General features: G+C 45.6%; 1 long non-coding RNA gene across 1 annotated transcript; it reads right to left on the bottom strand.

The window, feature by feature from the left end:
• Nucleotides 1–1,133: 1,133 nt before the first annotated feature.
• Nucleotides 1,134–14,958, bottom strand: LOC131552519 (uncharacterized). Its single transcript, XR_009274000.1, has 3 exons — nt 14,891–14,958; nt 14,434–14,586; nt 1,134–1,819 (listed from the first exon to the last, which is right to left on the bottom strand). It is a non-coding gene; the product is annotated as an uncharacterized LOC131552519 (long non-coding RNA).

Below are 14,958 nucleotides of genomic sequence, written 5' to 3'. Positions count from 1 at the left end.
CAAGTGAAAGTAAAAAGAACGATACAAATGAAAAGAGAAACACAAATGGCAAGAACAATGTATTCCTGCATTCCTACTTAAGACTCAACATTAGTTAATGCATTAGGTATCATGAACTATCAATGAGAGAATTTAATTGGTTGTTTATTAGATCTGCTGTTTGTTCATTTGTGTTTCTTCATAAATATTACATTTTAAGTGAAACTGTTTCAGTATAATATACATGTGGTAAAATATATACAGTATGTGTTAAAAATGAACAGTAACCAACATTAATAGGCTACATTTTAAAACTTTAAATATATTTTATTTTGTGTTATCTGCATTATCTAAGGTTTACAAACTGGACCTTTTTGTAAAGCGTTACATGTTTTTTGCAAATATCTTTAATCACCTTCAGCCAGATGTGGCATTTGTTTTCACAGCTGGAGAGGTGTTTCTTCAATATTGCATGCCCGCACTTACACACAAACACACATGCACATGCTTGCGCTCACATACACATTTATACTGACACTCAAACACAATTTAATCTGCGTGCTCAATCGGTAAAGGGTGAATGAGGGCAGATCGCATCACGCTAATGGTTGAAAAACAACAGCACATGTGCAGAACTTTCCAAAGTCACCTGCCTCCCAGTGCAGAGGAGCTGGAAGAGATAAATACCTATTCTGCACAACACCTGGATATCATGGCATCTTAAGGATGCCAGCTGTGGCTCACCCACAACAGCTAGTTGTTGTAGTCTAATGCTTTGAAGGTTGAAAAATGTTTAAAGTGTCTAGCATTCACACACAAGTGAAAAACACTGCGCCTCTGAGCGTGCCTTTCTTGGACCTCAGCACACTGTTTGCACATGAAAGCTGAAGTCTATGGTGGCAAGTCTCTCTACACTGCATGGTATGGAAGGCCTGTGGTTAGCCTTAAGTATAGGGAAGACATGAATTACATTACTGTGGATGGGTGTAGCAGTCAAGAAAGAGAGGAGAAGGAGAGAAAAGTAAAGAAGGCAGAAAGAGACAGGCTCAAAGGGGTTTTCAATGGGCATGTCGGGGCAGGACGTCTTCCAAAGCACCTTGAACCCTTAAAGGTGAAGTGTGCAATTTCTCTGGCGGAAATAGAATTTCAAAGGTAACAACTGTTTTCGATCAGGTTTGAAGTAGCACAGAAATTATGCACTCCACCTTTAAAGTCAGAGTGAAACGCTGTACACAAGGGATTTTACTTATACTACTATATTTGCAAGTGCAATGTTATTGTACCCATCTGAAACTGACTGCATTACTACAGATGTTGAAAAAATAAGAAACTTCAGAGGCAGAGAGTAGATTATAAATAAATATTTACTGAAGAATAATCTGCATCGATGAACTGTTCACAATAAACCTATGTTTTCATATAGTATAGGGCCATTTTTCATTTCATGTTGATTCTAAATTATATAATACATTTATCAGAATGGAGATGTTGAGAGAACAAGACAGCAAACATGCGACACAGGCATGGACAGTAGGATAAATCCCCAGCTCCATCTGTTAACTGTAATAAAGTGCTTTTATTATCCAATAAAGCCCAGTTGTTTTAACAGCTTTAATAATCATCAAAGGATATGACACATGGTTTCCTTTCTTATGCTGCCATCTCAGTGGTTCAAAATTCAAAACAAAGAGTTAAAAAAAAAATTACAGTTTACAGATCAATTTATGCTGTTTTATATGTTCATAAAAGAAGAGAAAAGGGGATCATGTTCCTTGTTGGGGAAAAAACAGGAGTGTTTTTTTTTCCCTCCAGGAAGTTGTCCAGAGTGCAGATTTGGAATCTGAATGGTAATGACAGGAAGAGAAACTTCATTATTCCAATTTCATTAGTCCAACACAAGTTTTGCCACTACACATAAATTATTACTTAATTTAGATTTATTATGTCTATTTATTCCATTATATGTAGAGCTGGTCTATTTTCGATTTTATTATGCCTATTTATTCCATTAAGCTGGCCTATTTTCACTTTCATTACAGTATGCCTATTTATTCCATTAAACTGAGTAGACCTGTTTCTATCAAAATTATTAACAAAGAAATTAAAACATTGTAAAAAAAAAAAAAAAACTACTATTTTCAGACTCAAGTTTAAAAATTAAGTACTGTTCCACTGTGGGCAACAAAATTAAAGTTAATTTATTAAACATAATGAAATTTGAATAATTATACATTTTAAACATTGGCCATTAATACGTATTTCATGTCTCAGCACTTTCAGTGCAAGCCTGTGTTTTGCGAGACAAGACATTTTTTTTTATCACTGATTCTATCCAATAATACGTAGGCTTCACGGCATCTTAACAGACTGACAAAATCTATTTCATTTTTGGCACGCCTTCCCTGTTATCATTCTCAGAGCTTTTGTTATATTCATTTTGTTTTGTTTTTTTGCCAAACTGTGCTTATCTATCTGTCTGTGATTCACATCTGTGGCAGGTGCTCAGACAGATAAAACTCTTCTCCCAAGCACACCTGCTTTGAAGTGCAACCTACACACAAATCTATGCGTGACTGTGTTGCTACAAGACAGATGTACCTGTATTGTCTCAAGGCATGCTATATATCTTTGATCTTTAGTCATTTTAGTAGACGTTTTAGGTGACGTTTTGTGCGGAGGTGGCCAAAAAGGGCATAAGCATATTCACCTATACAATGGAATTATTTAGCTGTTTTTTTCTTCTTCTGTACTTATGGCAAACATTGTAGTTCATTGTGTCACTCAGAGCATCATTTATTAGCCAATCTCTAACAGAAAAAAAAAACATTTCACTGCATGCTTGTTTGGTGGTGCAATGTGAGCTATTTATATACTTGCTATTTACTTACCTTTGCCAAATTTCAATCACTTTTAGACTTTGATGTTCATTTGGACCCTGGGAAAACTGTATACAGTATATTCTATGAAAGATGCTGTTTTTTTTTTTTTTACAGACTTCTGAATGAACAGAGGTGGCATAAAAGCTAACTATCACTGGGTGTTGACAGAGTTCTTTTTACACCTGATGCACAGGGATTCAAGAAGTAACAATTCGCAGAAAATAAAGCACCTACATAGACGGAATGTCACAATGAAAAGAATGTCACAAGGTTCCCTCTGCACATTTTTTAGCCTGCACAACTGATCACGAGCACATTTTACATCTCATTGAAACGTGATACATTCTGTATGAATGTCACTTGAAAGTGAGCTTGTGGTGATTTGTCTTGTATTGTGATTCTTACAGGTGTTTACAGGTGTCCGCTTTTATTCACATGTGACAAGCTGTATGGTTCAGGTTTCAGTTAATCTGCTGCCAGTATTATTACATATTACAGAGAAGCCAAGCCTGCCCTCTTCTGACCAATTTCAGCTTTATTGGAAAAACCCAAGACTAGCCATTGGGCACAGACAGTAAGTGGGGCATGCATAAACCTCTCTTAAAAATAAAGTGGCATCACTGAAATGCTGTTGCACAACAAAAACAGCAACAGTGGTTTTGCCAAGCAGGATCCACATCCTTGCCCATCCTAGAAGAAAACATTTCTTAGAATTTAGTAATAAGCAACACGTTCTTATCGTAATTAGGACCCGTAAAGGGCGAAGAGCCCTATTGTTTTTCTAAGGACAATTGAATATTTCTTTACAGGGTTTTGGGGGCTTTTGGGGCCCTTAACATGCTCAAAAACTCTTGAAATTTGGCACACGAAACATATACATATATAGATCTCATCAGCCCGAACAACTTTCGTGACAACAGTCAGTGCTCCACCCAACAGAAAGTCAGGTGTTGTGGATTGTGCTCTAGAAAAACACATGCTCTGGAATTTGATATACTCACAGGGTTTTTATCCAATCACCCCCAAACTTGGTCAACATGATCTCAAGACATTGAGGATGCTAAATTGCGAAGGGATTTTTGATATCTCAAACGGTTTGGCTGTGGCGAGGCGACAAATTTATGGCAAAAAGAGAAACAGGAAGTGTGTTATAACTTCAGCAAACATTGGCTGATATTGATCAAACATCAGCAGTTTGTTCGTTGAAGGAGGCCGATCACATAGATGTGACGATTATGCATAAGTTAAAACTTATAAACTTCAGTTATAAAGTTAAGTTATAACTTAAGTTATAAACGTCATCATAATAACCCAGGTGAAAAACAAGTGCACTTCCATAATGTACTTAAAGTGCTCTATTTTCACGCACTAATTTTGTACTTAATATACTCAAAACGATTCTTTAGTACTTCTTAAGATAAACTTAAGATCATCTAAGTGTACTCAACTGTGCTATTTTGGGATACCATGAATATGAACTAAAATGCACTTTTAACATACTATGTATGTATTTAAAAAATGTATGTAGTCACCACTTGTACATTTGAACCATCTTTCATACACTAGTTGTAACATGGCTGACGAGACGTGAGACGTGCGGATCCATGTGCAAGCTTTTATTTAAAGGCATGGTCATAAATACAGGCAGGGTCGAAACAATGGCAAACAGGTATGGCAGGGACAAGACAAAGAGTAATCCTAAGGCAAGCAAAGGTCGACGATCGGCAAACAGTATCCAGAGGGGCTAGGCAGAGAGATAATCCAGGTAAAACGGGCTAGAGTCCAGTAGGGGTGCAAACAATATCCAAACGGCAAGGCAAGGGTTAATCCAGGGAACACAGGCTAGAGACAAACAAGGGAGAACAGGCAAGACTAAGACACTAACAAGGGCTCTGAAAGTTGCTACAGCTAGGGGAGCTGTAAACACAAACAATACTCGGCAGTGAGGCAGAGAAAGTCCAAGGCTTATAAAGCGTGTGTGATCAGTATGTGCGTGGGATCAGGTGTGCGTGTGATTAGTGCAATGAGTGATTGGTGACAGCTGTGATCAGTGTTGGATGATGGGAAATGGAGTCCATGTGGTGTGTGGTGTGAAAGTCCATGTGGTGAGCAAGTGACCTCTGGTGGTGAATGAACGGAAGTGCAGACCAGATTCGTGACACTAGTAAACTAGTGATGACAAAATACATTTTTTTAAATACGGAGATAGTATGTTAAAAGCGGATTTTAATTCATATTCATGGTGTTCCAAAATAGCACAATTGAGAACACTTAGATGATCTTAAGTTTACCTTAAGAAGTACTAAAGAATAATTTTTTAGTGTATTAAGTACAAAATTAGAGCGCGAAAATAGAGCACTTTAAGTACATTATGGAAGTGTACTTTTTTTTCACCTGGGAATGTCAAAACATGGCATATGTAAAACTGTGATGGGACTCTTGTCTTGATATCTTAAATACTGTTGCAATGGCAATGCCTCAAATTTTAAACTTCTTTTTCTTTATACTCCCCCAATTGCTGTCATACGATTTACACCAAACTTGGTCTACATGATCCAAAAACACTGAGGAACCTAAATTGTGAACGATTTTTGGAAATCTCAATCGGTGTTGCCCTGGCAATTTATCAAAGTAATTGCAAAAAGTAAACAGGAGTTGTCTTATAGCATAAAATATGAGATAGGAACAAAATTGCATTGCAATGCTGTTGCGTTCCCCTGAGAAACTAAAGTTTGAACGTAAACTTTCTCAGGGGAGCTCTAAACTTGAGTAAACCTTAAAGTATTTAAATCCAATTTTCAAGACATTTCTTAGGTTTCAAAGTATGAAACAAAACATTTTACACTACAGCCGCGGTTACTCTAGGATACCTGCATGTGTGAAAGAGGAACTGACTTCAAACATCCACTAGAATGTATAAACATACAAAACGGTTCAAAGATTGTCACGTGTGTCAATCTCAGCTATCATCTGATTCATGACATGAACCAATGAAATTTGCGCAATCTTTTTGCACAGGGTTCAAATTAAAATACCTTTATCCGGACTTGTCCCGCCCTTGTCCAGAGTAGGCAAGTTTTCTGTTCTGTCATGACAACTCTCAGAGGGATTGGCATGGTAATGTACATGACAATGTTAATGTATTTGGTCTTGGCAGAATAGATCTGCTACGCTGCTGCTGCTGCGGCAGAGCATGTACCGAAACTTGCTACTGGTATTTTCTGGGTGGATATGGAAAATTTCATTAGAAGGAAAACAAATACTATATTGAAGTTAAATAATTTTGATATATGAATGTATTATTGTCAGGCCCTACACCCCACCAATCACAGCGTTCCACATCACCAGAATACTAATCACGCTCACCTGCGCCCGATCACATCAGTCATCAACACCAGTATTTATACCCTCACGTCAAACACACCTATGTCCGATCTCATTAATACAACGTGGACTCCTTCCTCAGAAGACCTTCTCCAAAAGATATCCTTTGCATACGATTACTTACTGTTTGTACCTTACCTCCTGTCTCTGCATCCTTGTGTTGTCCTTTCATCCCAGATCGTCTGTCGTCTGAGTGTGTGTGCCGTTGTGGATCCCCTCGTCTCGTCACACCGACAGCTCTGTGAGAGAGACGCAGTTACTATCTTCCTCATTCGCCCGGAGGCATTCTCAAGATCACATACTCACCTCAGATCACCTGCTCACCTCTCTGTTTGTCTCTACCTGTTCAATAAACACCATTTCTGATTACCACTTACCTCAGCGTCCGGCCCTGACTGTAACAGAAGATCGGACCGTTAAACCTACACGAACAGGATGAGCACCCCGGATCCATTCCAAGAGCTGGTGGACTCCTTGAAGAAAGTTTTGCTTCAATCACCCACACCAACAGCACCACCAGCTCCTCCACCACAACCCTCTCACACCACAACTAGCACTCCTTCATCGATCGTATTCGCCAGTCCCATGGCCAGACCAGCGCCCTTCTCTGGATCGGCGGAGGAGTGCGACGGCTTCATTCTGCAGTGTACCCTAACTATAAATCTCCACCCTCACGTGTTCTCCACGGATCAAGCGAAGATCGCCTTCGTGGTTACCTCCCTCACTGGTCCCGAACTTAGATGGGCTGAAACCATCCTCAACCAGGCCGGACCCGCTACTCATACCTTTGCTAATTTCATCCATCACTTCAAGGAAGTTTTCAGCAGCTCTCTGGGAGATTCATCCGTGGGGGAAAGACTATACCAACTTCAACAGGGTACTATGACGATTCATCAATATGCACTCCAATTCAGAACCCTAGCAGCGGCCAGCGGTTGGAATGAGCCCTCTCTCATAACGGCCTTCAGACAAGGACTTAATCCCCGCTTATGCCTCCATCTCAGTGCATATGACGACACTTATGGTCTGGAAAAATTCATCCAACTAGCCATCCGATGTTCCAACCGTATCCAATCCTGCTCCATAGATCCATCTTCAGCCATTGCCACTCCTCCTCCACGCCGACCAGAGACCACTGACCCTCCAGAACCAATGCAAACTGACTCAACCCGCCTTTCATTGCAAGAACGTCAAAGAAGAATCAACCAAGGGTTGTGTTTGTACTGTGGCGATAACGGACATCGGATCCTGGAATGTCCCCTTCGCCCTCGTCGAGTCCTGGTGAGTCCCGTTCTTCCCCCTTTCAATAAACTCAAGCCTCTGTCCACTCGTGCTCAGCTTACTGCTCGATCCTATGTAATTTCAGTTACCGTTCTCCTCGACTCTGGCTCCGCGGGGAACTTCATCTCGGGAAACCTCATCCAGCAGCTCCGACTCCCTACCTCGACTACGTTGACTGCTTACGAGGTCCAATCCATAACTGGCACTCCTCTAACATGACGTTCCGTTCGCCTCTGTACTGGACCCGTACAACTACGAATTGACCAGTTACATCAAGAGGAGCTTCATTTGTTGGTTCTGGAGGGTTCAACGGTGGACATCATCCTAGGCCGCCTGTGGCTGGTGCAGCACGATCCCCATCTGTTCTGGAGGACGGGAGAAGTCCTAAAGTGGGGTGAGAGTTGTTTTCCTCACTGCTTTCCCAACCTACCACGACCATCCCTTCGGGAGCCAGTACAAATACCTGTCCACACAACCTCCATTGAAAGCCCCCAGGAAAAATTATCCATTGACATCCCTTCCTGTTATACCCACTTTAGAGACGTCTTCTGTCCAAAAAGGGCTGCCCAGCTACCACCACACCACAGTCTGGAAAGCATTCTTCTCCCTCCTAGGTGTGACCGTGAGTCTCTCCTCTGGATACCACCCACAGTCGAACGGGCAGACCGAACGCAAAATCCAGGAAGTGGGACGCTTCCTGAGAACCTTCTGCCATAGCCGCCAGGGCTCTTGGAACCAGTTTCTAGGCTGGGCCGAGTACACCCAGAATTCATTACGCCAAAACTCTACTGGACTCACTCCCTTCCAGTGCGTACTCGGTTTCCAGCCTCCCTGTTTCCCTAATCAGGTGAACCATCAGACGTCCCCGCCATCAACTACTGGTTCCGAGAGAGCGAGAGAGTCTGGGACGCAGCACACCATCAGCTCCAGCAGGCAGTGCGCAGACAACGAATGACGGCAGATGTCCGAAGATCAACCAATCCCGAGTACCAACCAGGGCAAAAAGTCTGGCTGTCAACCAGGGACATCAAGCTGCGGTCGTGAAGAACGCTCATGGGTACCCAGAGACGACATCCTGGATCCAACATTACTCGAAGAGTTCCACTCAACACACACCCCGATCGCCAAGCACCCCGAGGCCGGGGCAGACCACCACGACGCCGAGGGCGGCCCTCAGGAGCGGGCTGTGGAGAGGGGGGTACTGTCACGGATCAGTCAGGCCCTACACCCCACCAATCACAGCGTTCCACATCACCAGAATACTAATCACGCTCACCTGCACCCGATCACATCAGTCATCAACACCAGTATTTATACCCTCACGTCAAACACACCTATGTCCGATCTCATTAATACAACGTGGACCCCTTCCTCAGAAGACCTTCTCCAAAAGATATCCTTTGCATACGATTGCTTACTGTTTGTACCTTACCTCCTGTCTCTGCATCCTTGTGTTGTCCTCTCCTCCCAGATCGTCTGTCGTCTGAGTGTATGTGCCGTTGTGGATCCCCTCGTCTCGTCACCCCGACAGCTCTGTGAGAGTGAACGCAGTTACTATCTTCCTCATTCGCCCGGAGGTATTCTCAAGATCACATACTCACCTCAGATCACCTGCTCACCTCTCTGTTTGTCTCTACCTGTTCAATAAACACCATTTCTGATTACCACATACCTCAGAGTCCGGCCCTGACTGTAACAATTATTTCAATGAAAGTAATAATAATTTTACTTTTCTTGTAATGCTTTTTATTATTTTGAGGAAATTTCACATACATAAGAAGAAATAGCCAGGATCCAAGCCAAATTTCATTCATTTTGCTCAAGAGACTAAGGACTACTTCACCAGTTTGGACAACATTGTTAATAAAAAAGCAAAGAAGACTTGTAATATTTTTCACGAATATGCAGTTTTTAATTTATGAATCAATGGATTGTACACTCTGGCATGTTGTTATGTAGGCTACATTTGGTCAATAAAACTTAAAGAAATAAATAAAATCTGATAAATAAGCTCTGATGTGGAGAGTGTGATATGTTTGGTGTTGATTATGTTGGTTAAAGTGGATGTATGAGCGTTATTTTTACTTGTTTGCGTGGCAGTAGTATAGCCTAATGCATTCTTTAAATTCTTTTTAGTGGTTTAAGATGAACTAGTTAGTGCATAATCCCCATTTTGCTACAGTAGCCTCTTTAAAGGATTTTGAAAATGAAATATGTGTAATGTATTTAATCATAACAAATTAGTTGTAGCCTATTTGTTTTGTTAATGTTTCCAAACATTAACCTGAGTTAATTGGGTTGCCCGAGTCAGTTCCAGAGCTCACCGCTACGCTTACCCGGGCCGCCGAAAGCGTCGGGCTGCACTGGAGTCCTCCTCCTTCTCCCGAACGCTCGAGGCTGGATGATTGGTTCCTGGGGGCGCAGGCCGATCGCCAGCAGCCGCCTCCAGTTCCATTCTTCCCGGATGCGCATCAGGAGGTGACTAGGTCTTGGAAAGCACCTTCTTCTGCCCGAAACAGACAGCGCTTCCTCCGTCCTCACCACCCTCGATGGCGGAGCGGCCCAAGGGTATGTGGAGATCCCCCTAGTCGAGCGCGCTATTGCGATGCAGCTCTGCCTACAAAGCGCCGCCACCTGGAGGGGTAATCCATGCCTTCCGTCCAGGGCCTGTAAGTTCTCGTCCGCTCTAATGGCCAAGGCTTACAGTGCTGCTGGGCAGGCCTCTTCCGCCCTGCACGCCATGGCCCTCCTGCGGGTCCACCAGGCCAAGGCATTAAAGCAGCTGCACGAGGGTCAGACGATGTCCACGTTAGTGGTCCAGGAGCATCTGACAAGCATCACTTCTTGGACTCCCCGATCTCCCAGGCTGGCCTATTCGGCGAAGCGGTGGAGGGCTTTGCCCAACATTTCTCCGCCGCACAAAAGCAGATGGAGGCGTTCGTCACATCCTGCCCCGGCGGTCCACTGCTGTCTTCACCCCACCGCTGCCTGCAGGCCCTCCACCTGCTCGTCGCCAAGGGCGCACTCCTGCTGCCTCCACCTCCGCTCCAGCTCAGCCTCGGCAGCAGCCTTCACGGCCGCAGCGTGGAGCTGGCAGCAGGAAAGCGGCGCAGCCTGTCTCCGCCCCTGCCAGACCCGTGAAGCGCCAGGGCAAGCGGCGTCCCTGAGACGGGTGACCTGGAGTCTTTGGATCCTGCTCTTCAGGAGATGGTGACCACAACACTCCTTCCCCCAGAGGAGGGCCGGGTGGAGAATCTTTTGTTTGTTCTGTTCCGCCACTGGCTCCCCAGCCTCCTCACGCGCCATGTAAGTGTTGCACCGCGCACTCAGACCCCACTCTGGGACACACTGCCTTCCGGGTCGGGCCCCTGTGTTCCACTTCGCTGCACCACTGCGGGTACGTCAGTGGTTCCCCTAGTCCCGCTTGTTCTGTCTCTGGGGCCTGGCTAGAGCTCCCCAGACCGTTTCGCTGGCTCACGAGAACCGTCAGACTCGGCTATGCGATTCAGTTCGCCCGGTTGGGGCTTCGGGTCAACTGGGAAAAGAGCAAACTCTCCCCTGTGCAGAGGATCTCTTTTCTCGGTATGGTGTTGGACTCGGTCAACCTCACAGCACAGTCGATGCTGAACTCGGTCAACCTCACGTGCTCAGTCGATGCTGAACTGCCTGGAATCTTTCCAGCGTAGAGGGGGGTTCCACTGAAACAGTTTGAGAGGCTCCTGGGGCATATGGCATATGCAGCCGTTGTCACGCTGCTTGGATTGCTTCATATGAGACCGCTTCAGCGTTGGCTTCACGACCGGGTCCAGAGATGGGCATGGCGATGCGGCACGTACCGGGTCGCAGTCACCCCGTCCTGCCGTCAGACCTTCAGCCCGTTGTCAGATCTTGCTTTTCTTCGGGCAGGAGTTCCCCTAGTGCAAGTGTCCAGGCATGTTGTTGTGTCAGCGGATGCCTCTGCCATGGGCTGGAGAGCCATGTGCAACGGGCGTGCAGCTGCGGGGCTCTGGATAGGGCCCCGACTGCAGTGGCATATCAACTGCCTCGAGTTGCTAGCAGTATGGCTTGCTCTGCGCCGCTTCAAATCATTGCTACATGACAAGCATGTGCTGGTCTGTACGGACAACACTGCGACCGTTGCGTACATCAACCACCAAGGCGGTCTACACTCCCGTTGCATGTCGCAACTCGTCCGCCATCTCTTCCTTTGGAGTCAGAAGCATCTGAGGTCGCTTTGTGCCATTCATGTCCCAGGCAAGCTCAATCGTGCAGCCGACGAGCTCTCACGTCAGCCCGTCAGCTTCCGGGAGAATGGCGACTCCACCCCGAGACAGTTCAGCTGATTTGGAGAAGCTTCGGGGACGCTAAGGTAGACCTGTTTGCCTCCCCGGACACGTCCCAGTGCCAGCTGTTTATCTCCCTGTCCAAGGGGACCCTCGGCACGGACGCACTGGCACACAACTGGCCTCGATTTCCCCATTGAGCCTTCTCACACAGACTCTATGCAAGGTCAGAGAGGACGAGGAGCAGGTCCTTTTAGTGGCGCCATACTGGCCCAATCGGACTTGGTTCCCAGAAGTGATGCTCCTTGCGACAGCCCCTCCTTGGCAAATTCCTCTGAGGAGGGATCTCCTTTCTCAGAGAGGAGGCACCCTCTGGCACCGGTGCCCAGACCTGTGGAATCTCCATATATGGTCCCTGGACGGGACGCGGAGGTTCTAGGTGGGCTACCTCCAGCGGTAGTAAACACCATCACTTCAGCTAGAGCCCTGTCTACAAGACACGCTTACAGGCTGAAGTGGAACCTGTTCGTCGATTGATGTTCTTCCCGCCGGGAAGACCTCCGTAGATGCCCGATCGTGGTCATGCTCTCTTTTCTGCAAGAAGGGCTGGAGCGAAGGTTGTCTCCCTCCACTCTCAAAGTGTATGTTGCCGCACATCACGATGCAGTAGATAGCAAGTCTGTGGGGAAGCACGACTTGGTCATTAGGTTCCTCAGAGGGGCGATGAGGTTAAATCCTCCACACCCTCTTCTGGTACCCTCTTGGGATCTCCCCTCGGTCCCGATGGCCTTGAAGGAGGAGCCCTTCGAGCCTCTGCAGTCATTGGAGCTAAAGTTTCTCATATTAAAGACAGTACTCCTCACTGCTTTGGCCTCGGTCAAGAGGGTAGGGGACCTGCAGTCATTTTCGGTCAACGATTTGTGCCTAGAATTTGGACCAGGTGACTCTCACGTTGTCCTGAGACCCTGGCCCGGATACGTACCCAAAGTTCCCACCACACCTTTCAGGGATCAGGTGGTGAACTTACAAGTGCTGCCCCGGGAGGAGGTAGACCCAGCCACTGCTCTGCTCTGTCCCGTCCGCACCTTGCGCATTTAAATGAACCACACGCAGAGCTTCAGGACCTCTGACCAGCTCTTTGTCTGCTTCGGAGGACAGCAGAAGGGAAAGGCTGTCTCCAAACAGAGACTTGCCCACTGGATAGTGGAGGCTATAGTCTTGGCATACCAGGCCCAGTGCTTACTGTGCCCCCTCGGTGTAAGAGCACACTCTACGAGAGGTGTGGCATCTTCTTGGGCATTGGCGCGGGGCGCCTCGATAGCAGACATCTGTAGAGCTGCTGGCTGGGTGACACCTAACACGTTTACGAGATTCTAAAATCTCTGTGTAGAGCCTGTGTCTTCCCGTGTACTCGCCTCAGGTGGCCAGTAACACCGGACCCGCTCAGTGTCAATCACGCTTGCTGCGCCATTCCCCTCTACGGACCAGATACGTGCGCTTTTACTACTTCTCAGTTCAGTTCCCCTTGGTGAACCCTGTTGAAGTTCCTCCCGCACCCAAGGCAGTCAGGCGTGGCGGAGTGCCAGACGCCAGGTCCAGCACTCGTGTGTATGCCCAAGGTCAGCCCTTGTGCTGGGCTATCTGCCCATGTGTAGTGATTCCCCTTCGGGCGATCCCACCTGTGTATTCTTCCACGGTACGGCTCCCCTCACGGTGAGCCCATGTCTTTCCCTGGCAGAGACCTTCTGCCGTCTCTGCTGTGTATTTATCTCACCCAAGGCTGGCTAAGTCTACCTCAGAGACTTCCATATGTAGTACTGCCCTTGGCCAGACCATATGTGTAATCTCCACATAGTACCTCCTTTATGCAGGATGTGGCTTCCGTAGCTTTCCCCTACTTGGAGAACGCTTTCCCAGTGTTATCCAATATTCACTGTACGGAACAGCAGTGGCTGTCATCTCTGCCTAAGCCCTGTCCTATCTTCCGTCCCAACTGGTGTGGGGAGACTTGCTGAAAAACTGATGTGCATCTGTACGCGCACTCCTTTTATACCCGTGGTACGGGGTGGGGTGCGCGATGCAAAGCACGCACGGCAACTGTCATTGGCTTGTTTTGTTAACACTCGAGCAAGGTCCCATTTGGGTCAGCCACTCTGATGTAACATCTCCATTCCCTCCTTCAGGGAACGAGGGTTACCTATATACCCGAGACTTGATTGGGTGCGCAAGCCTTTGACGTCAGTAACAAATAGGTTATAGGTAGCATTATCTCCTACCTTTTAAAGTTGAGAAGCCTGTATATTGTTATGCCAGCTATGCTAATGACAATAATAAACTGCAACTAACCGTAAAATTGTGAATTGTATTTTCTCTGCTGTTTTGACTGTTATACATTAGCATTATACATTCATTTCTACACCCATTATTATCATCTTGCTTATCACTTCTACTAGGTTAAGTAGAGTGAAGTGGACGTAGTGGTTAACAAATGATTAATGAATGTAACTTTCAGAGCTGGTGTTTTGGGGGGAAACCTATGAAAATCTGAAGTTGCCTCTAATCTAAACAACATTTCAGGGCATCATAGATGCTGCCTAAAAATTATTTAAAGTTAGGAAGCACCTTACTTTGGAAACAGCCCGCATGCATTCCGTCTTCAGTCCAGTTCACCTGCTGTATATGAGGAAAAACATACTGTGGGAATTTTGTGTGACTCATCAAGTTTGTTGACATTTAGGAGTAACAATCAAGTCAGTCCCTGCTGTGTGCACCGTGACCATCTGAGAGAAAGAGAAAGTTGTTTAATTACCTGCTTGAACAATTAGTCGAACTTTTCTATTATTACGAGGACAAGATACAAGTTACACCCACTCTACTGTGAAATATTTTGTCAGGTAGTCTACAAATACATCCCTTTTAATTGGAACACAAAAGAAAAGATGCTAGGAACAAACTTCCTGTAAGCTACTTTAAAAATGGAGAACAAAAAGGCAAAGGTTGCTCACATCAAAAATGAATTCAATTTGTTATTAGAAATAATTGATAAATAAAACCTGTCAGAGTTATTTTTGAAATCATCCTCACATCCACACAGCAGTTTTGTGCCTGGAGCATTCTACCTTGGCTGGTTGGTTGTTCCAAGCATTTTACAG

Source organism: Onychostoma macrolepis, chromosome 01 (genome assembly GCF_012432095.1).
Source record: "Onychostoma macrolepis isolate SWU-2019 chromosome 01, ASM1243209v1, whole genome shotgun sequence".
NCBI classification, from domain to species: domain Eukaryota; kingdom Metazoa; phylum Chordata; class Actinopteri; order Cypriniformes; family Cyprinidae; genus Onychostoma; species Onychostoma macrolepis.
This window is presented reverse-complemented; position numbering and strand designations above follow the sequence as displayed.